The sequence below is a fragment of the Chinchilla lanigera genome, unplaced genomic scaffold (assembly GCF_000276665.1).
Source record: "Chinchilla lanigera isolate Chin_1 unplaced genomic scaffold, ChiLan1.0 scaffold00044, whole genome shotgun sequence".
Classification (NCBI taxonomy): domain Eukaryota; kingdom Metazoa; phylum Chordata; class Mammalia; order Rodentia; family Chinchillidae; genus Chinchilla; species Chinchilla lanigera.
In genome coordinates, this window is record NW_004955445.1 from 12,744,680 (window position 1) to 12,766,792 (window position 22,113).

Here is a 22,113-nt window from a genome sequence, read left to right on the forward strand (position 1 = left end):
CACTATGACCTTGAACTTGTGGCAATGCTCCTGCCTCAGCCTCCCGAGTGTTGGGATTACAGAGGAGTGCTGGTAACCATGATTCTAATGTGTGAGGTGGTTCAGATTTGCACTGTCCTAATGATGAGTGATGGTGAGCACCTTTGCATGTATACTTTTTGGCCATTTATGTCTTCCTTGGAAAAATACCTATTTAAATCCTTTCCCACTTTTTAAATTGAGTTACTTGTCTTTTCCTACTGAGTTATATAAGCTCCTTGTATACTTTAGGTATCAGCCCTTTATCTAGGTATGTGGGATGCAAGTGTTTTTCTCATTTGGTCAGCTGTACTTCATTTTGCTAGCTCCTTTGCTGTGCAGATACTTTTTAGTTTAATGCAGTCTCATTTGTTTTGGATTTGCTTTTTGTTGCCTGTGCTTTTGTTGTCATATCAAAAAAAAATTATTATTGAGACCAATATAATGGAGCTTTCCCATTTTTTCTTTTAGGAATTGTATGGTTCCAGGACTTACATTTAAATTTTTAACTCATTCTCAGTTGATGTTTTGTATATAGTATAAGGACCCAATTCATTTCGTACATGTGGGTATCCAATTTTCTCATTCATTGAAGAGATTATCCTTTCCCCACTGTGTACTTGAGACACCTTTGTCAAAGAGTAGTTGACCATATACATGTGAGTTTATTTCTGGACTTTCTATTCTGTTCTAGTTCCTGATATTATGCTAATATCATACCAGTTTGACTAGCTTTGTAAGATAACTTAAAATGAGGCAGTATAATGCCTCCAGCTTTGTTGCTCTTACTCAAGAGTTATTGTTATTCTGAGTCTTTTATATAGTTCCAGATGAATTTTAGGATTTCTTTTTACTTCTATGAGAAATGCCATTGGGACTTTGATAGGGATTGCATTAAATTCATAGACTATTTTGGGTAATGTGGACATTTTGACCATATTGATTGTGTTGGGCAGAGTTTTTAAATGGCTTCATGTGGGCTTAGCCTCCTCTCAAAGGAGCTGTCTTCGTGGCTAGCTCCTCCCAAGGAGCCCTTCAGTGCACCAGGTCAGAGCAGTTGGCAGTTTTCTGGTGGAGAAGTAACCATGGGATTCGCCGCACGCATGGCCCTCTTTGCTCAGATGAGAAGGAAAATGACCAAAGAGATGAGCAGGACAATGTGCGCGTATGGTAGGAAGGTGGCTCCTCTAATGCTAGTACTTGCAGAAAAGACTCAATCAAGAGAAGTGCCAAATGGACCTGCTGGCCCCAGCATCATGTTTTAGTTATCTGAGGGCCCTGCCCAGAATTTTTAAGACTTAGGAGAGAGCAGAGGTGCTGTCCCTTGATTTCTCTGTGGCTGCCACCATGTTTGAAAAGTCTGCAGGAGCAGGAACAGAATGGAAAATGCATAGAGGCCTGAGACAACTTCAGTGTCTCTTCTACTTCTTCCTGGGTCATGACGGGCAAATAGTAGCTCGGGAAGTTTTTCGGTCTGTGGGGCTGGCCAACACACACCGGGTCTTTAGTCAGCACTTGCTCCCTCCCTGCTGGCTGCTGAGTACTGTGAGCTGTAGGGAGGGAGCGCTGCAAGAGTGACCCAAAGCTAAGGCTTCTTCACTGCCCTTACCACAGGGGACAAGCTGCATCTTTAGGAGCCCCATAATCCTCCTGAGGATTTCAACGAATTCCATGGCAAACAAATGAGAGAGGTTCATCTGGAGCCCCAACTCGAGTAAAATATGCAGTTACAAGAGAGGAGAAAGTAATACTTACTATCCTCTTTTAACAGACAAGAAAGCTGCTGCTTACAGGTATGAAATGACTCGTCCAAGTCCACCTCGTTCTGCTGTACCCTGGACACCTTTACCCACCCGCCTACCACCACCTCCTCACACTTCTCTACAAAAAATTATCTGCTCTTGGGCTCTTTCCTCTGTTTTCTTGAAGGTCCAGGGAAAGGTAGAATGCAAGCCCTGAGAAGGAGGCAACAAGAGTAGGCAGGCGAATCATGGAACTCTACTTGGCCCGTTCTCCAGGCTGGTGTCAGAGGGTCTCTTTCCTAAGGCTGACTCACGCCTCTCTCCAATAACATCACACCGCCACTTTCCACTCACAGCAGCATGATAAAGTGCACACTCCCTTGAGGCTGCCTATTTCAACACCCGCCACAGCCACCCCTTGCACCAGGCACCCATGGAAACCCATGTGCCCTTTCCCGGCTCCAGGCCTTCCCCATGCTGTTCCCAAGGCCTGCAGCCTCTGCTTTGGGTACCATCTCCCACCCTCTTCCAGCCTTGGGTCCCTCCCGCTTATTGCAGACAACTGTTACTCTATTAACCAGACCCACAAGCTTCCTGAGGGCCAAGACTCGTCTGACACTTTTGCTATGCTAAGTTACCAGTGTTCAGGTCACAAGACCTCTAAAACACCTGCTGAATAAATGTACAGATGAAAAGGACTTTTCCTGGCCTAGGCAAGTATCTATACTGAGCTGCACCATCCCCATACAGTGCTGAGGACAGAAAGTAACAAGTCTTCTCTCACAGCCCCTAGTTTAGGTACAAAAGTACAATGGAACTGGGTGTGGTGGCTCACCCCTATAACCCCTGCACTCTAGGAGGCTGAGGCATGAGGACTACAAGTTCATGCCCAGACTTAGGCAACTCAGTGAATCAGTGAGACCCTATCTCAAAATAAACAAATTTAAAAGGGCCAGGGATGTAGCTCATTGCAAAGGGCCTGGGTTCAATTCCCAGTACAAAAGAAAAAAGAAAGAAAAGAAAAATGGATCCAACAATCTCTTCAGAGAGAATAGCTTGTCCCCAGGGTCTTTAGCATCCTTGTGACAATTCTAGCTATGGAAAAGACCCAGGTAGGTGTAGACCATCTGGGCATGTGCAGTCTTTGATTCTGGTACCTTTGGCAGTTACAGTCACAGATGCTTGAGTGGGCGAGAAAAATCTTGAGGGACCCGTACTCCCAACTTAGCAGTGCAAAAAAATTTACCAGATTTACAGATAAACAGGAGTGCTTTAGAGGAAAAGTTAATTAGCATGTTACCTTGGATTTAAAATTACGAATTTATGCCATATGCATTAGCTATCATAAAACTATAAGCAATACTCATGGGGCCATACTTCTAGGCAGGCTGGCCATTCCTACTCTGAGAATTGCAGTTTGTTAAGGGTCCAGCATCACACCCCCTCCGCAGACTACTGGACTGCATGCACTTCTTTGTGCTGCGTTTTGCTTCCGTTGGCTTCTCTAACACAGCATTGAAGTGGACACTCCCATAATGTGCCCTGGTCTTTGTGAAAATGGCTTTAAAGTAAATATTTGGTAGAGAGAAAAGCAGCCATCACACCCAAAGTTGCTAAGAGCTCTTGTCTATGACTGTATCTGCTGAAGTATATGGTGGAAGAAATCCACTACACCAGCGGAGGGAAAGTGTCTCTCTGATGCTATAAAGAAACTGCCTGTAAATGGAATCATGACTGTGAAATTATGGTACGTTATATAACTTCTTAAAAGAGCCATCCTGACTTTTCTTTATGGGACCAAACCTCCTCCCTAATTTCATTTGAGCCTAGTTATTTTCTTTCTTCAAACATAAAAAAAAGGCTTTCAAGCAAAAATTATGATGGTATGGCAGAGTAGTATGAATAACATCACTACCCACCTGGTTTAATTTCTTCTTTCTGCTTGCATCTCTTCAAATTTTCCACTCTTGACTCATCAATGTGGAAATTCTAAGGAACCAGAAGAAAAAGAGATTGGAGTCAGTCATATTCTACCTTGCAAAATGAAACAATCTTTTGGGGAAACAAGTTAACAATATCTGAGAACTTATTAAGCATGCACATCCTCTGAGTCAGCCCAATGTTCAGGAATTTATATCACGGATTATATTCACATAAGTGAAAAGATCGTCAGAGTAACATTGTGTAGCCTCAAAAAAATGGGGGAAATGACGTAAACAGCTGTTAATAGAGAATGAGTTTAGTTATCGTGTATCAGTAGAATGAGCAACTGTACAGCTGTTTCAAAGAATGAAGATTTGATTGTACTGACATAGAAAAATGTATATGCTTGGTTGTTAGAAAGTAGACTGTAAGCTGGACATGGTGATGCTAGTCTGTAACCCCAGCAGTTTAGGAAGCCAAGGCAGGAGCCTGTCAAGTTTGAAGGCAGCCCAGGCAACTTAGTGACTTAGTGACTCTGTCTCAAAATAAAAAACTTAAAAAGAGCTGGAGATGTAGGTCAGCGCAAAGACTCTGGGCTCATTCCTCAGTACTGGCAGGAAAAAAAGTATATTACAAAATTTCATATATTATTGTTTGAATAAAAATAGTCATAGGATTGTTTTTCTTATGAAAAAATACAGCATTTATAAACATTCATTTAAAATTTTAAAGTACACATAGAAAAAAGCAAATAGCAAATGACAAGAACGGTTCTCTTTGAGACTTAAACTGTGGAAAAAGAAAAGTCTTTGTACATTACTTATTTCTGTTTTGATTGAAAATTTTTAAGACATATATGTAACTTTCATAACTATCAAACATACTGTCTATGTAAAACTTCACATCAAGTTAAACTATCAAGAGCAAGGGAAAAAGACATTTTCAAACAAAGACTGAGCAAGTTTACCACTCACAGACCCCAGGGACATTGTCCAAAAGAAAGGAAATTAGGCTGGGCTCTGGGGATGTAACTCAGGGGTAGACTGCTTGCTTAGTACATACAAGGTCCTGGATTTAATTCCCAGCATGGCCGAAACAAAGAAGAGAGGAGAAGCAGGGGAAAGGGGTAGGGGGAGAGGGAGGGGAAACAAAATATAGAAAATAAGTGAGATTTTATAATCAATAGTAAGAAATTAGTAAGCATATTGGTAAATTTTTAAAATACAATAAAGCAAAGCTAGTGAGTGATAAAAACAAATTTGACAATATTAATTATTTGATAATAATATGGAGGGAAGAGAGATCGGTTCTGTGGTGAAGCTGGGCATGGTGGCACACACCTGCAACCTCAGCTGTTTGGGAGGCTGAGGCCAGCCTGGAAAACTTAGTGAAATGCTGTCTCAAAATAAAAAGGGCTGAGAATATAGTTTAGTGGTAGAACACTTGCCTAGCATGTGCAATGTTCTGGGTTCAATGCTCAGTACCATGAACACAACAAAAAAGGACCCTGTTTAAGTTTCTTGTTGATTCAGGAAAAATATACAAATATTGCTTTACTTTAAATTATATACTCACGATACATATTACAGTAGTAAAGATTAAAAATGAAAAGCAGAAATAGAATGTGTAAGTACCAAATCAGCATGTTCTTGTGTAGAAAAGACTAATTATCAAGGCTGGAGAGGTGGCTCAGTGGCTGAACACTTGGCTAGCATGCACGAGGCCCTAGGTCTAATGCCCAGCACCACAGAAAGAAAAAAAAAAAAAAAGAGCGAGAGAGACTAATTTTCAATAAATGTCAGTCTTTCCGAAATTACCAGGTAATTTTGATTAGGTTTCCATAAAAATACCAATAAATTTTTTAAAGGAAGAAATGAATAAAATTATGCCTCAAAGTTCATATAGAATAATAAATATCCATGAAACTTGGCCAGAAATAGCCAAGAAAATTATGAAAAATGGAGGATTTGTCTTCTGAGATGATAAAAATCTACTATAAAGATATTATCATAGAAAGATATGGTACTAACATAACAGAAAAACACATCTGCAGACTAGAAAAACCAAGTTCAGAAATACATACAAGTGAACTTATTTATGGGATTTCAGTGCAGAAGGGAAAAGATGGTTTATGTGAGAAATAGCGCTAGCATAACTAGAACAAAACCAGACCAATACCACTTACTATATAAACACAGATTCTGAAGGGCCTGAGGGTCTCAATTAAATTAATTAAAACATAAAAGCATTAGAAAAACAATAGGAAAATATTTTATAACTTTGAGGTAGAAAGGTATAAAAATCAAGATGGACAGATACTACATAAAGAAAAATAGAAAACAGACATATTTTACAATGAAAATTGCTTATTTTACAAGAAAATAAGTAATAGATTAGGAAAAATATCTGCAGCACTACTGAGTTAATAACACACAGATATATACAGACCTTCTGTGACCGAGAAAAAAACAGCTCATGAGAAAAACAGAAGGAAATTCACAGAAGAGAAGAATGAAGTGGCCAGTTAACATGAAACATGTTCAGTCTCACCAACAGTAACCAATACACGAACTAAGCAACTATAAGACACCATTTTCCCCATCAGCCCTGCCACAAAATAAAAGAACAGAGCTTGAAGGAAGAAGGAAAGGAGAGGGGAGGGAGAGAATATCTAATATTGGTGAGGATTTGGGGAACTGGAAGTGCTCATATATCGTTGGAGTGTAAGTTACCTCACTGTGTAAAATAAGACAGTATTATTTACTGCAATGTCAAATACAAATACTCTTTGACTCAACAATACTACTTCTGAAATGTAATCTACAGAAATAAAAGCACCAACAGAGTAGGATATGCATATAAGGATACTTAACGCAACAATAGTTTTAGTGGAAAAACATGTCTTAGTCCATTTTCTGCTGCTGTGAGCAGAATTCCAGAGACTGGATAATTTATAATGAAATGAGATTTATTTTGGCTCACGGCTCTGAAAGTCTAAGAGCACAGCACCATCATCAGCCTGGTTTCTGGTAAGGTCCAGCTGGTAGTGAAGGGGAGGGAAGAAGATGCGTACAAAGAGAGAAGGGGACAAAGGAGCGGCCTGCTCTAATGACCTGCCATGGAGAGAGTTGACAGATGTCTGGAGGAAGACATTAACACTGCTCAAAGGCTCCACCTCCCAACACTGCTACACTGGCAATCAAATTCGGACATGAATTTCCACAGGGACCAACCACATTCAAACCACAGCATCCATACAACATAAATATCTATCAAAGGAGAAACGGCTGAATATATCACGGCACTTCTAGATCTACAGGCCTGATACTATGTAAAATAGTGAATTAGATCTAAACCTACTGGTGATATATATATTATTTACTAGGAAAATTAAATTGCGAAGTAATTGATAAAGTATGACCCCACTATGACAAAATAGCCACATACACAATTAAACCATATATCCACTTAAAAAGGAGCTTAGGCTAGGTGGGGTGGCACATGCTTGTAATCTCAGCACTCAGAAGGCTGAGGCAGGAGGATCACTATGAGTTCAAGGCCAGCCTTGGCTACATAGTTCAAGACCAGCCTGAACTACACAGGGAAACACTGTCTCAAAAACACCAATGAATGAATGAGTAAATAAGCAAGCTTGGGAAAGACTAGAAGGATATTCACCAAACTGATGATACTGGTTATCTCAGAAGAACAGAAAATGAGGGTGGTAGAGATAGAGGAAGAGAGATTATAACTTTTTCTTTATATAGCTTTAATTTTGGGGGGTATAGGGAATCCAACCTTGCGCTTGCCAGGCATGCAAGGTTTCAAGGTTTATGAGCTATATCCCCGGCCCTAAGTATCTTCAAATTGTTTAGGTAGGAGTATGAGGATTACTTGAGGGGAAAAGTAATAAAAAATAATAAACATATTGGAGCAGAGAAAGAATATTGGTAAGATATGTTACTACAACCTATTTATCTTTATGTGGGATATTAAATCACATTTATTGTCAATTTCTTTTTGATCAAAATAGAACAGGTCCTCCAACCTATTCTGAAAGTTGTTAGCCACATTAAAAGCTCATGGGGAAAAAAAATCTTTACTTAAAAAAAAAGTTCCCCTTTAAAATCCAAAAGAAAGCCTAGAACTTTCTCTCCCTCCTCCAAAGCAAAGTCCATCCACTCCTGGGAACGGCTGTGTGCTGGGAAGCGGACCCACAAACCACAGCGCCTCTACTCCTTCAGGCAGACATGCTGGTTTCTGGAGGGCATGGGGCCAGGAATCCAGGTAAAAGAAATGAGATGCTTTGTAAATTATTTGGATGGAAGGAGAAAGAAAAGGAAACGAAATAAAAGAAGAAAGGAACAGAACAGCATTCCTAACAGGCTCCTGAAAGAGAGCGGCTTATGCCTGAATCTGCCATTTCAAACTTACCTGGAAGATCCTCTGTTCTCCCCGATGGAAGGCTTTCCTTTTATTTCTTTGATAATAAATAATGCACTGCAGTAATACTGCCCATTTCTATAGGCCTTCATATTTTGCAAAACATAGCTTATGGCAGCCACTTCACCCTGGTCCAATCTTGTTTCTAATTCATTCTCCAACAGCAAGAATCTCCCACAAAGGTCCACCTATCTATCACCTTGCCTGGCGCCAGGATACATTAGGTGCTCAATGAACACTGGCTGAACACATGAAAATTTTATTGAGTGAACTGAAGGCTGGGCTCAAATGCTACTGCTCCTCTTTCTCAGATTTTCCATGGCTCTCTGAGCCTCTCTAGAGCACATTATCATGTGTTAGAGTCATCTGAGTCTTTTCCCCCCATGAGAATATGAGCAATTGAGTCTTATTTACCCTGATATTCCCCATAGCACCTTGCCTAAGGCCTAACATAGAAGTTTCTTAACCACAGAAGAATTCAAGAACAGTGCAGGCAAGTACAAATGGAGGCAGTAGCCCACAACCAATCACAGGAGGCTGTTCCTCTTGCTCAGTGGACCTCAGCACAGGATACCAGCACCTCTGTGATATGCAAACACATCTGAGACTGCCCAGGATGAAATTAAGATTAGCACTAAACCTGAAGCTCAGTGACAATGTGTGGGAGAGAGGATGGGCAGAGAGGCCCTTATTCAAAAACCAGAACAATGAAATCACTGGGTGGTGCCTTACGTATGTTTTTCTGTATTGTCTAGCTTTTCTTCCTCGAACATGTTCTAATTTTGTAAGCAGGAAAAAACCCCACAATACACATTATAAAAACAAACAAAGGGGGAAAAAAAAAAACAAAAAACAAAACAAGAAAAAATCCAGTGGGGATTTTAGACAACAAAATCACTGTTCCCTGTGTTTCCTTACTACAGTATGAGACTCCCAATTCACATCCCTCCCAGGGGAGTGCCCCGCATTTTGTGAGAAAGAGTTCTCTTCATTCCTCTGAGGCACGGGGGACAGGGATGTGCTAGGAGTGAGCGCTCCTACCACTGCAGTAGCTGATGGCTCTCACAGTGCAAGCACTGGCACAGCTCTGAGTCCCAGGAGCTGGAGAAGAGCATAGGAGTAACGAACCAGCATAATAAGATCAGGGCCTCACTAGATGTGCTCCGCTGCCTGGTATTCTGTAGCTCCTCTCCATGTTTCTCTTGTACAACTTTTCACAAGCCATAGTAACCATTCTCTCACCTGCCATCTCCCCTGATGCAGAAAACACCACAAGGCCAGTGGCTGCTTCTTTTTAATCAGCCTATTCCTATAGTTCAGTGCTCAGTAAGAGAAGGCTCTCAGTACACATTTGAACCCAGAGCCTCACACATGTGAGGCAAGTGCTCCACCACGGATCTGTATCCCAAGCCCTCCATACATATCCACTGAATGGAAGAGACCACACCTATGAAGTGCTACACATAAGCAGGACTCCGGGACATAATAAGAATGCATTAGCCACCATATACTTCACTTCTTTTGTGGCTTGATGATCCATTATTCAGTCCTGAACCGTCAAGTAGAGGTCAGTAATTTCTTGGAAGACTAACAGATTCTTTTACCTCTGAGAAATGTAGGCTTTCTTGGGTAAGAATGGATGCATTTTAATCTGCAATTCAGAATCACTTGGCATCATAGCTAACTGAAGCTTCCAAAGAAACTGCTCCTTGAAGGAGTGATGCTCAAAGTCTTCATATGGCATTGCTGACAGATTTCCAGGAGATAGTAAGCTCAGCCTTGGGCTCTATTAATAACCTGTTTCCAAGGTGTATGTGTGAGGCATGCCACCACTTTCCACTGGGAAAAGGCAGGGCCTACAAAGTTCAAACACCATCTTTGCAGAGCTTCACTTCCTCACTATCACCTTAGGAAGACAGGTGACTTTTTGATTATCCAACATCTCAAGATCTTGGGGATCTGGGATGCAGAGGAGGAGGCACCAGCTTCCTATTTCCCAGGCCCATGGCTGCTTCCATAGCAGCAACAATCTACCTTCAAAGGGCTTGATCACTGGGGAAGGCTGCAGCTTTAAGACATGCCAAGGGGCTATGTGAACTCTGCTGTTAACCATGATCTTAACTCGAACAGTTTCTAAAGAACACATACCTCTGAGGATTAGGGTCTCTTGTGGCTTAAAAGATAAAGAGCCCCAGACTGGGGACATGGTTCACTGGTAAGTGCTGGGTTTAATTTCCAGCACCACCAAGAAGAAAGAAAAAAAAAAAAAAAAAAAGAAAGGCAGGCAGAGAGCAGAGAGAGGGAGAAAGAGCAAAAGAAAACAAAAAGGAAAGGGAAGGAAAGATATACTGAAGATAGACAGACAGACAGGCCTACAGGCAGACAGACAGACATCCCTTAGATTAACACTATGGCTACAGCCATCCTTTCCTTGAAGCAGTAGCAGCCACGTTTAAGTCAAAAGAAGGCAGGTCATGGGGGGCAAAAAAAGGGATCCCCTCCCCACTTTCTCCCTCTCTCATGCTAAACTAGAAACTAGGAAAAGTAGGTTTTAAGTTAAAAGTAAGATGTGTCTCCTTTGTGCCAGGCTTTCTCCTAGGCCCTGTAACAGGGATGAGCTAAGCAGACACAAAGACAGGGTACTTGTGGTCCAGTGGAGATGCAGGGAATTGAAATTATGCCCATATATAAATGTAGTTCAGGTAAACTCTAGGAAGGAGTTCAGGCTAATATGGGAACACATCATGGAGATTTACTCCCAGTCAGTGGAGTTACAAATGATAATATTGACATCTAATGTGATGTAAAAGGTTAAACATACACAGGACCTACCACTTAAGAGGTGATCAATAATGTTCATTCTTTTTTTCTTTCTCTCCCTGTCTTACTTTTCCACAGCTGAGACAAAATACCTGACACCCAAAGTTAAGGGAGGAAAAGTTTATTGCAGCTCACCGTTTGTAGAGGTTTCAGTTAGTAGTTGGCTGGCTACAAGGCAGGGTGGCATAGCAGGCAGGCCTTAAAGAGAAGGCAGCAAAGCAGTGAAGTAGTGAAGCAGCAAGCAAGCAAGCAACAAGTGGCAAGTGGCGACAGCAGCATCCCTCTTTCTGTCCCTTAAATCCTACCCAGGCTATCCATCCTTAGGGCAGGTAGCGCTCATACACAGGGTGGGGCATCCTTAAGCCTAGCATCGCACCGCACCATGAATCAATCTCAGCATCACATCCTTGATTTCAGCATCACGCCCTGGATCCAGCTACCTCCAAAAAGCACTCCCTATGATGCATGAGGCTTTGGGGGGACATCTAGATACATAATGCTCCCCAAGTGTGCATGCTTTGTGCACATGTGTGTACACACATATATACACAACCACTGAGACTTCGTCCCCCTCTATCTTCAGAAACACTAAGCCTGTAAAAAAATAAAACTTTGCAGGGGATATAGTTCAATAACACAGTGCCTGCCTGGCAAGTGCAAGGTTCTGAGTTCAATTCCCGGTATCAAAACAAAAAAAAAAGATAAAAATTCACAAGAAACTTAATACACCTGTTTTATGTCCTCTTTTAATTGTCCTACAGATACCAGTTTTTAGCCACTCTGGGATACTGAAAACCTAGAGCTGTAAGGGTACGTGGCTCAAAGGAGAAAGATACAGATGATTCATTCCGAGCTGAATATGGAAATATCAAGATCATCTAAGTTTTGTCCTCTCATTTTGGTACAAATGAGGAAAGTGAGATCCAGCGAGTATGAAACACTTGCCCCAAGGTCAGACAATTCCTTGGGTGATCCTTCTAATATGTGGTGGCCCTTTCTTTCTTTTTTTTTTTTTTTTTGGTGGTGCTGGGGATTAAACCAAGGTCTTCACAATGCTGGCAAGTATTCTACCACTGAGCTACATTTCCAATTCTGCTTTTTGTTTTTCAGAGCTGAAGTATTTCTCCTTTAACTGTAACTTTTCAAATGTATTTAGCCTACTAAGAGGGGGGACAGGCCACAGCATCCTGCAACCCATCTCAAGACACCTGAGAGCCCCTCCTCTCCTTGCACAGAGTGGCTTGTTTCATCTGAATTCCTGAAAATAGACACCAACAAAGAGAACGCCTCAAGACTTCCATGCTGTTTATTTTCTAGGTATAAAAAGCAAATTTTACGAAGCAAACAATAAAAGGATCACAAAGCCAAAGTTAAACATTTCTACTCCTTTCCATGTTGAAGTTCTCCACACTGCCTCTGCAGTATGTGACACAACAACCTCATGAAATCTAACCATATATGTACCTGAAATTTAACATAGCAATTTTAGGTTTGTGAGAAGACTGTGGGGAATTTTCGCTTTTAGAGAGACTTCTTTGCAGAAGCCATAAAAATTTTGCACTATCATTGTAATTTTAAAAATTAAGGTTTACAAACACCAATTTCTAAGAGAGGATTTACTTCTTTACCTATATTTGGGGGACAGAACTGCTTTTAAACAGGTATGTGGTGCACACTTATAATTATAGTACTCTGAGAGGCTGAGGCAGGAGAATTATAAATTCAAACTAGGCTGGGCAACTAGCAAGACCCTGTCTCAAAATAAAAACTAAAATTTTTAAAAAGGGCTGGGGATGTAGCTCAATATGAAGGCCCTGCGTCAATCTCTAGTCACTGGCAAAAAAACAAAACAAAACAAAGGCTTCCTTTAAAACTCTAGATCCTCTGTCAAAGTTCTTGGGATAAAAAAGTAAACCAGCATTTGAATGGACCCCATCTGTGATGAGCGGCTCCACTTCCAGGCCTAGGCAATTTCAGAGAAAGCTATAATTTAGAGCAAACTCACAGATATCATAATATAAAAATAGACCCTCTGTGACCAACAGGCTGGAAAGCAAGCTCTCCAGAGAGCTCTGCCTCTCCCTGGATCTGGGGGCGGAGGGCTGGTACAATTCTACTCACGGGAGCAAAGTTTCCTCCAAGTCCAGATGTCCTCGTCACAAATGAAGGTAAAGTTAAGAAATCAGGATTCAAGATGAGTAGTCCAGACCTGCGGTGCAGGCAGCAGTCTCTCTTGGTCTTTCCCTCTCTGCCTCCTAAATGAAAAGCACTTTGAGGTTGCAGTGGGTGTTTCCCACGTCTCACGCCAAGTAAGTCCCCATTTGTTGTAATCCAATGCTCAGCCTGATGATGTCAACCACTCAACTCACTTGCTCAATTTCCACCTGTCTATCCATGGGAGAGATCCATTTCCTTTGGACAATGAGCCAGGGGCTGTAACTCACCCCATGCCCTTCACTTTTGCCTAACATCCTTCCTTCAATTTTCAACCCCACAGCATAGTGACAAAAAGCTTCCTATCGACTCACTCACTCACCAAGGCTCCTGGCATAGATCCCTGTTTCTAATAACTGGCAACTAGGCTATCTAGTTTGCTTCGCTGTATTTTAATTTGTTATATAAGAGAGGATACCTTAACCCATGCTGTGTCCATCTCTTTTCTCTCTTCTAAACTCTCTAGTTTTCTAAGTATAAGGAGATGACAAGCCCCCAGGGAAACAGCGCTAGTCTGTTGTCTGAGGTACTGGTCTTGGCCACTCCCTCAAAGCAATGAATGGCCTCAAGCAGGTCATCTCCCAGTCTGGACCTCAGTTTCCTTATTAGTAAAATGATGGCCTGGGTGTCTTCCCCTTCTGGAATTCCATGACGGAAACCAGTTCTGGGAGCTTACCCAGGTGCTGGGCTCTGAGGACAGCTCCTTTAAGTCCCTTTATGGTGGAGCTGAAATGTTTCTCTGGGAGGAAACTCAAAAGAATTCACTGAACAGTCCCAGGGGATCTGAAAAGAGGCAGCATAAACTACTAGATAAGATAAACAAGAGAATTTAACTGTCCTTAGGGACCCACAAGGAATAGCAGTGGTGAGGAGATAAAAACGTCTTCCAGTGGCTGAGGGCTTTAAAGTGTAGACATGCAAACCTCTCCACTCTTGTGTATAACGGGAAGCAATGAGACACTCAAGCGATCAGGAGCCAGAGATAGGGATTTGTGTCCTAGGTGACTTATCCCTCTGAACTTCAGTTTTCTTACCTGTAAAATGGGATGCAAGTGCCTCCTTTTCAGGACTGTGAGAATTAAACAACACATGTAAGGGAACTGAAAATATTTGGTATACATGTACTAAGAAACAATAAATGTTAACTCTCACTGTTGTACATAGTCTGGGTCTGTTGTACATCTGAGTCTCACAATTCCCCTGGGAGAATTAGATAGCCAGGGGCTACATGATTAATCCCGCTTTCCTAGGAAGGAAAGTGAAACAGAGAAGTGACACACAGCTCAAAATGAAAGGGCCAGAATTAGATATTGAGACTCGTAACTCCTAACTAGGTCACCACATATGCCAATCCTCTTTCTCAAAATGGCTATTCCACCCTGCCTGGGAAAAGAAACACTTTAAGCCAATCAATCAGAGGGGGCACTCACTTGCTTTGCTACCAAAATACCAGGCGGCCTACAGCCAGTCTGGCTTCAACTGTCTCTCCCCAAAAAGGGCAGATTCGGTATTTGCTGAAATTATTTTGATGAGGATGGGAAGTTAAGACTGGAGCTCTGCAAGGAAAACAGGTTTTTGTTGTGGCTTTGTTTTTGGTGATATTGGAGGTTGAATCCAAGGTTTTACACACACGAGGTAGGTGCTCTACCCCAGTATCTTTTTTTTTTTTTTTTTCCGGTACTGGGAATCGAACTCACTATGTCGCGCTTGCCAGGCAGGCACTGTGCCGCTGAACTAATTAAATATTTGTTTGTTTTGTTTTGTTTTTTGAGACAAGGACTTGATATATAGTTCAAGCTGTCCTTGAACTCACTATGTGCTGGGATTATAAGCATGCACTAACACAGGGGAATAATCCTGCCTCAGCCTCCTCACTACTGGTAACCCAGGCATGCACACCACAGCCGACATGGTAGGTGACCGAATTATGGGGGCGCTATGGTTGACTTGCTGTGAAGCCTGGTTGGAGGTGGGTTGCTGGGGGCTCCTCTATTCTCTGCTTTCTAGCTGCCATAACATGAGCAGCTTTCTTCCCCACCTGGCCCTTCTTGCTGCTTCTGCATTCAAGCCCGCCAACCATGAACTGAAACTTCTGAAACTGTGAGCCAAAGCAAACCTCTCCTCCTTTAAGTTGTAGGTGATGGGCATTTTGTCTCAGCAACAAGAAAGTCACTGAGACTTTCATGACCCACCCATCTCAGTCTCCCCAGTACAGTATCTGAGATTAATAGACTTGCACCAGCACATCCAGAAAAAAAGCAGTTCTTTATAGGTGACAGTAAAGCAGTAGCAGTTTATAACTTAACAAGAATTTTAATTAGTTCTGGAAAACTTTGGTGCTTATCAGGAAGGGCCCAAGCAAACACACCCTATTAGGAGGGTTTTGCCAATGTGAAGGTTTTCGCACAAGTGTGTAGACTGTTATGCGATAAAAACCACCACCCTGAATTACCCTCCCCCATCCCCCTAGCAGCAGTTAACAGATGGGAGGGACATGAGGACCTTCTGGTCCTTGGGCCTTCCTCTACCTGTAGATGACCTTGGGCAAGCTTTGTACCTTGGTTGCCCAACGTAATATACAATACCATTTGTCCTACAAGTTTTGTATGGGTTAAGCGCCTGGCACACACTCGTAAATTCAAGACTTGTAAAGTTCAGGAATTGTGATGCCCACTAGTAATCCCAGCTATTCAGGAGGCTGAGGCAAGAGGATAAAAACTTTAAGGCCAACCTGAGCAACTCAGCAAGACTCTGTCTCAAAATAAGGAATAAAAGTGGCTAAAGAGCTGGGCATGGTGGCACACACCTGTAATCCCAGCACTCATGAGGCTGAAGCAGAGGATCACCGTGAGTTTGAGGCCAGCCTGAGCTACATAATGGGTTCAGGGCCAACCTGAACTACAAAATGAGATCGTGTCTCAAAAATGGAGCGGGGGGTTGGCCAGGGATGTAGCTCAGCGGCCTAAGTGCTTGCCTGGCAAGCCTGAGGTCATGTGTTCGATTCCCGGTACAAAACAAAACAAAATATAAAAACAGAGTAGGGGGCTTGAAATGTAGTTCCATGCTCCCTGGATTCAATCTCCAGTAGCACCACCACCACAACAAACTTGCACAAGTAAGGTGCAATGTCCTAGCAGTAAAGGCACTATTTTTAATTTTGACTCAGGGTCACTATCCACTGTCCTGATGACAATGTAACAAGGATGATGATGTGACATGGCAACAAAGCCAAGGATGTTGGAAAGTCAGAAGAAAGGCCCTATATTTCTCCAGAAGGTCAGGTTGAGTAATGAACAAAGGCCCACTGAGAATGTCAGGCACATTCGCAGCAGCAACATTCAGCCTGGAGGACTGGAGGTTGGAGCCATTGTTTGGCTATGCCTTTATTCCAAACACTGGAGTGGGGAAATGAAAGTAGGCCTTTGAGATGGGTCAGTTTACTGACATCACCCTCAGTGCTTTGAATGATGTTTTGTTAGTTGAACAAAGATAACTGTAAGGAGCCCATTCATAAAACACTATCATTTTCTGAAAAACATGTACTCTGTAATACTTGCCTTGCAGACTGAATAATTCTACATCTGTGACAGAATCCATGAAGAGGGACCCTGACAACATCCATCAGCATACTCATTTGTATCACAACTGACAGCAGTGGATACACTGCACACTTGGGCCAATCTGCTGAGCTCTCTAGAAATGCTACTTCACTGAATCCCCCCACAGAGACTAGGTGCAGGAGACGGGATTAATGTTCACACCTTACAGCTATTGCAATGGATACATGGAGGTACTGACCAAGCTGCTCAAAGGCCACGGTGCAGGTGGCTCAGTTTGTGGTCTAATTCAAGGCTGTTTGGTGGCCAGGCCTGGGTCCCTATGTCCTCATTGCTGCCCCCCTCTTCTTTTCTAGTACTGGGGATTAAACCCAGGGCCTTCACACTTTTTTCGTTTTCAGATAAAATCTCATTATGTTATCCAAGCTGGGCTTGAATGGTAATCCTCCTGTCCCAGCCTCCCAAAGTGCTGGGATTACAGCATGTACCACCAAGGGACTTCCCTGAAGGAAATCGGGCTGTGCTCCACAGACAGCAGTATGGGCTTAATTTGAAGACAAAGGAAATGGAGGAAACTGATAGCTTACATGTACAGAACTGGTCCGAGGGACTCATCACAAACCTGCCCTTAATTCCATACCCTCATCCCTAGTCTGACAGGGTTCTCTCTCTCCTCTGAATTTCCCTAGTACTCTCTATTCCTCTCCTAAGAACCTTATCCTTTTCTCCTCTGAGACACACTTCTTTCTGGGCACGTCTTACTCCTTTGCTAGAAATTGAGCTTCTTATGGAAAAAGATCTGTGTCAACTTAGTAGTATTTTGTTCATGGTATGAAACAGCTATTAGCATAAGAAAATCCATAAACAAAACAAAAATTTTTTCTGAATCTTTACCATTTACCAGGTAATAGCCTAACTGCTTTACATAAAGCACTTCACTTAATCCTCACAGATCCTATGAGGAAGGTACAAGCGTTATCTCCACTTGACACCTCAGGAAAGTGCAGACACAGATCAGTCGAGTCACTTGTTCAGCTAGTAACTCAAATATCTATTGAAAGCAAGGATATGAATGAATAAATTCTGGTTAACCTGACTCACTTTCTCAGTTCAAAAGAACTGCTAAACTGCAGTTAGCTCTTTGTCCTATCAAAGCCAGGCTGTAGTTGTCATGACACTTCAAATTCATTTCTCCACTGCTATAACGCTAGAAATTCTACACTGACAATTGAGAATTAGCTGAGATTTATCAGATAGATAGATAGATAGACAGATAGATCGATAGATGTGGAAGTTCTATAGAAGTAGAGGCAAAGACAGAAAGCTCTTTCAATTGAATGAACTGCTTGGGGTTATCAAGGGCCTTTAGTAAGAGACTGGCCTCCTTACTCTGACTTCTTAAGGGCCCTCAGTCTAACAGCCGGTCCTGAAGCAAAGTGCCCCTTCCACTGGTACACAGAGTTCCAGCAGCTTCCCAGGCAGGGAGAGCCCTATGTGGTAGACAACGAATTCTACAGAAAAACAAAGCCTATATCCTGAAAGGACTCTTCCATTATTGATTATGAATGGTCAAAAAAATGAATCGCAGGGCATCTGAAGAAAACCAACAGCATAACAAGGACTAAAATAAAGAGAAAACAGACCCTATAGAGTAAAAGAAACTTGGACAAATGAGAAGCTTTAAAAAAAACTTCTCACAGGGGGCTGGGGATTTAGCTCAGCGGCAAAGCGCCTGCCTGGCAAGCACAAGGTCGTGAGTTCAGTTCCCGGTACCGGAGAAAAACCAAAAAAAAAAAAAAAAAAAAAACTTCTCACGTCTTCAGATTCTGAAGATACTGCGCCCGCCAAGAACAAAGGAAATTAGCTGACAAAAATGACCTCTTGGGAATTAACAATATGAATACTGAAATTAAGAATTGAGGAAAGGAAATCTTTTACAATATATGGGGAAAATACACAGTGGATACAAAAGGATATAGAGCAACAATCCAGGAAGTTTAACTTGACCCTAAATAGGAATTCCGGGGAGGAGAAAAGGGGCAACAGAAAATTATCTAAGAAATTATAAAGAAAATTTCTCAGAGTTAAAGGAAGACATAATTTTCTCAACTGAAAAACCTAAAAAGAGCTTAATAGGATCATACCTAGATATAGCCTCCTAACCTTGAAGACTTAAAAGGAGCAAAGCCTAAAAATTTCCAAGAAGAGCAAACATACTTTTTCAAAGAGAGCAGAGGCCGGGTGTAGTGGCACATGTCTGTAATCCCAACACTTTGGAGGCTGAGGTAGGAGGACTGCCATGAGTTTGAGGTCAGCCTGGGCTACAAAGTGAGTTTAAAGCCAGCCCCAGCTGCGTAGCGAAACCCTGTCTCAAAATGACAAAAAATGGGCCAGGGATATAGCTCAGTGGCACAGCACCTGCCTGGCAAGTGCAAGGCCCTGAGCTCAATTCCCGGTACCAAAAAAAAAAAAAAAAAAAAAATCAGAGCAGTATCAGACTTCTTCTCAGCATTATGGGTACATGAAACTGCTTTCCAAGAAAAAAGTTCTGAAAAAAACTGATGTGGGACTTAGAACTCTATACTCAACAAGGCAAGGTAAAAACACTTTCAGACACATGGGGACTGATACTGCATGTACTATTTCAGGCGGGGGTTTCTTTTGTTTGTTTGTTTGTTTTTATTTTTTTCTGGTACCGGGAATCGAACTCACGACCTTGCGCTTGCCAGGCAGGCGCTATACCACTGAGCTAAATCCCCAGCCCTTGCATGCACTATTTCTGAATCAGGGAACGTGCTTCACTTTAATGAGGGTTTCAACTCAGATTTCTGAAAAGAACTTAGGAAACAAGGATTCAATAAGCAAGGGGTGAAAGGGACGCTAGGTGATTCTGAAGATAGTTCTGGACACTGAGCAGAGCCACAGGCCTGGAAAGGACTGGTCTGATTAGAGCAGGAGGCAGAAAGCTCCAGGGAAACAAGTGACACTCCCTGACAGGTACGATAAAAACATTACTGAAACAGAAAGTACGGAAAGACGTAGCAGCAAGGAACACGAAAAATAGGCATGTTAAAGGATAAAGTGTTACATCCAGGAAGAACGGTCACTCAGGGAAAAAAAATACTGAGTGTTACTGGCTCTACAGTAAATAATACTTACAATCACATAACACTGTAAAACAGACATACAACTTGACCAACACCTGTGAAACTGGGAGAAGAAGAAAAGGAGAAGTGTAAATGGTGCTATGTGCTTCTAAAAAAGCTAGAGCCTCACATGTCATCCCAGGAAGCCAACAAGTAGCATCAGAAATGGACAAGTCAATGAAGAGCAGTACAGAAATGTGTGGTTTACTTGGATCTGACTGCAACAAAAAATGTTTAGGCTAACTGCAGATTTTTGCTAATAATAAAAGATTTAAAAATATTTTGTGTGTAAGAACAGTAGAAGACAATGTTAAAAAATAAAAAAATTCTCGGAGCTGAGGTGTAGCTCCGGGGTAGAGCACTTGCCTAGTACACATGAGGCTCTAGGTTCCATCCCCAGCACTGTGGAAGGAAATGGAGAAAGAAGAAATGGACATAAACACCAAAAGAAGTAAAAGTAGAAAAATAAAATGGCTGCCTCAGAGTGAGGGGAAAGCAAGAGACTGATCCCTTTCTGGACGCAGATGTGTTTTAGAAATCATGTTCATGTATTTCTTTGGATTTTAAAATTTATTATTACCAATTATTGCTGTCAAGTTTCAGCAGAGCTGTTTGCTAATTTCAATGCCTACAAACTGAGTATTTCTTCAGCTTTAGAATCTTAAATCACCTGAGCATCTCCACATTTAACTCTTTTGTACCATCTGTCATTGGGGTATACATACTATTTGTAATCCTTAGAACACTCCTAAAAGATAAATATTGATATTCTCATTTTACAGATGAAAAGATTGAGGCTGAGAGACATTAGTCATTTGCTTGAGATCACAGAGTAGAAGGTCATGCCTGGGAGACTAGTTAGTGTACAAGCCCTTTCCACTACCCACCCCCCCTCTCCTTCACATTCCACTCGTCTAGTATAATCCAGAAAGTATTTTTGCATTCTCTTTTCTCATCAACCCCAAGAAATAGGACAGACAGAACTACGCTTATCTGACAAATGAAGAAACTAAAGAAAAGTTTGGTATCTTGCCCAAGAATTCAAGCTTCCTGATCCTTAATACAGTATTCTTTCTGCTGTCCCTTATTCTGTCTCCCCACAACAAAATGTCAAATTATTCATCACCTCTTAATGGACCTTTGATGCTAGACTCATTGTAAATGAACAAAGATAAAGCAGGACTGTGTGTGTGTGTGTGTAGAGGAGTGCAACTTATTTTTTTCCCAAAGGAAATAGTAATAACCACAGAATGTCCTCAGTTGCTTCATTGTCAGAATTCTGCCTGAGTCCTCAAAGGGACTCTGGAAATGTCAGCAGCTGGCCTGGCCAGCCTGCCATAGAGCAGATCAGCTGCTGGCACAGGCAGCTCACAGCAACTCTAACAACCGGTGCCACTCTCAGTTTCCAAAAAAATGAGTGCTGGGTGCTTTTGCTCTGAAAAAGACATGCCTGTGCCTTCTAAATCTACTTTAGTCGACGGCCATGAGGCCCCAGGGCTTTCAACAGTTGCAAGGAATCTCAGCGGTAGGCAAATTGCAAGCAATCTTGCTCTAGGCAAGTTTAGACAGCCCTCCAACACACTGGGGAGGAGGGCAAGCCAAAAGTGGGGAGCTACCAGGGGTGAGCACGTGACTCCCGGGCATCTCAAGTCCTGTGATAAGAAGCAGCCCAAGACTTGGACACAAGTGCCTTGCCTTGAACCGGGCGTGGGAGGCTGCTCCCAGCCTGTTCTGGCATGTGAATAATGGCCAAGCAGCAGCTAGGGGGAAGAGGCTGTTTACTTGAGTTCAACTATTTATAGCATCAGCAATCTGCACATATTTGGATGACAAATCTCTGGCTTCAAGTGAGCTGTGCTCGCTCCTGGACAATTTCACTAAACACATTCCCTCCCCACGCCACCCCCAAGCCCCTCACTAATACACACTGCCCTCAAGATGTTTTATTTAAGTGGCTGATTTTAAAAGAAAAGAAATACTTTAAAAGCATGTGACTTTTAATCAATTTATAAGTCTGATTTTAAGTATTTTAAGATTTGAATCAGAAAAGAAGTATGAAAGGTGCTATGTGTGTGCTTCTAAAAATGCTAAAGCCAAGGACAAGTCAGGTGGAATCACAATCCCTGACCTGAAATTATACTATAAAGCTACTGTCATAAAATCCACCCGGTACTGGCTAAAAAACAGGCCTGAGGATCAATGGAACAGACTGGAAGAAACAGACACAACCAAAAACACACTCAACCACCT

The 22,113-nt window shown here is 42.1% G+C and overlaps 1 protein-coding gene across 1 annotated transcript in view; it reads right to left on the minus strand.

Moving 5' to 3' along the window:
• The window catches only part of Pkig (protein kinase (cAMP-dependent, catalytic) inhibitor gamma), a 100,773-nt gene that overhangs the window by 26,718 nt on the left and 51,942 nt on the right, over positions 1-22,113 (minus strand). The window contains exon 2 of the mRNA XM_005392470.2: positions 3,680-3,749. The gene's annotated coding sequence lies outside the window, so the exon portion shown is untranslated. The remainder of the gene's footprint in view (positions 1-3,679; positions 3,750-22,113) is intronic.